The sequence below is a fragment of the Peromyscus maniculatus genome, chromosome X, assembly GCF_049852395.1.
Source record: "Peromyscus maniculatus bairdii isolate BWxNUB_F1_BW_parent chromosome X, HU_Pman_BW_mat_3.1, whole genome shotgun sequence".
In the NCBI taxonomy this organism is placed as follows: Eukaryota; Metazoa; Chordata; class Mammalia; order Rodentia; family Cricetidae; genus Peromyscus; species Peromyscus maniculatus.
This window is the reverse complement of record NC_134875.1, coordinates 126,685,132-126,686,663: the sequence shown is the minus strand read 5'-3', so window position 1 is coordinate 126,686,663 and position 1,532 is coordinate 126,685,132. Positions and strand designations below refer to the sequence as shown.

The 1,532-nt window shown below is 43.9% G+C and overlaps 1 pseudogene; it reads right to left on the bottom strand.

Annotated features, from left to right (window-relative positions):
- Positions 1-326: 326 nt before the first annotated feature.
- Positions 327-1,086, bottom strand: LOC102904932 (peptidyl-prolyl cis-trans isomerase A pseudogene; annotated as a pseudogene).
- Positions 1,087-1,532: the final 446 nt, after the last annotated feature.

Sequence of the window (1,532 nt, the reverse complement as noted above, 5' to 3'; positions counted from 1 at the left end):
GTTGTCCTTGGACCTCCCCATTCTCACCATGACACACACACACACACACAAAATAGATAACTTTAACAGATTGCTAAGCTGTTTCCTAATGTGGTTGCATAAATCAGCATTGCTACCAGTTGTGTGTGAGGGTCCCAGTTGCTCCACAACTTGTGAACACTTGGAATGGTCAGATTTATTTTTACAATGTGTACGTTCTAATACGTATACAGGGAAGACTATTAGTTGATTTGTAGTCTCCCAATTACTAATGACTTTGAGACAAGAAGCAAGCACTAAGGACTAATAATTTAAATCTCAAACACTTATTTACCATCCAAGTATCCTTTTTTTTTTTTTAACGTTTCTTACTTAGTTTTTATTCATGATCATAAACTTAACTCTGCAATCCAGCTAGACTTGGAGGGGAATGAGGAGAATATGGAACCCAGAGAACTTCAGTGAGAGCGGAGATTACAGGGTACTGCGAGCAGATGGGGTGGGGGTGCTCTCCTGAGCTACAGAAGGAATGGTCTGGTGGGTGAGAAGCCCGCAAGTCGAAAGAATTAGAGTTGTCCGCAGTCGGAAATGGTGATCTTCTTGCTGGTCTTGCCATTCCTGGACCCAAAGCGCTCCATGGCTTCCACGATGTTCATGCCTTCTTTGACCTTCCCGAAGACCACGTGTTTGCCATCCAGCCACTCAGTCTTGGCGGTGCAGATGAAAAACTGGGAACCATTTGTGTTTGGTCCAGCATTTGCCATGGACAAGATGCCAGGACCTGTATGCTTCAGGACGAAGTTCTCATCCTCAAATTTCTCTCCGTAGATGGATCTGCCGCCAGTGCCATTATGGCGTGTGACGTCACCACCTTGGCACATAAATCCTGGGATAATCCTGTGAAAGGAAGAACCCTTATATCCAAATCCTTTCTCTCCAGTGCTCAGGGCGCGGAAGTTTTCTGCTGTCTTTGGAACTTTGTCTGCAAATAACTCGAAGGAGACGCGGCCCAAGGGCTCGCCATCGGCCGTGATGTCGAAGAACACGGTGGGGTTGACCATGGTGGCTGCAGCAAGCGGCGACAAGGGGACAGCGGCGTCTGCAAAGCACCCAAGTATCCTTTTTGACAAAGTGTATGTTCTAACCTTTTGCCATTTCTTCTTTCCTTTATTTCCAATGCTAGAGGTTGATTAAAACCTAGTGCTTGTACATGCTAGGCAAACACTCCATCAAGTGAGCTACGTCTCAATCCTTTTTCTGTTATTGTTTTTACAGAGCCTGACTATATAGTCCAGGTTGGTCTCAAACTCAATGGTTCCCTAGGCCCTCAGCCTCTGAGGTGCTGGGATTACAGTTAGGCCTAACTTTCTGCTTGTTCTTTTTTTTTTTTTTTTTTAAGAAACCATAAATTAAAAAAATAATTTAATTGTTAACACTTACATGGTGTTTCCTCCTGCTAGGCTTTGTTTTGAGCACTTCACATACAGTAACGAATTTAATTGCCATGACAATCCTATGAACCTGATGCTATTAGCACATTTTTTACAGAGCTG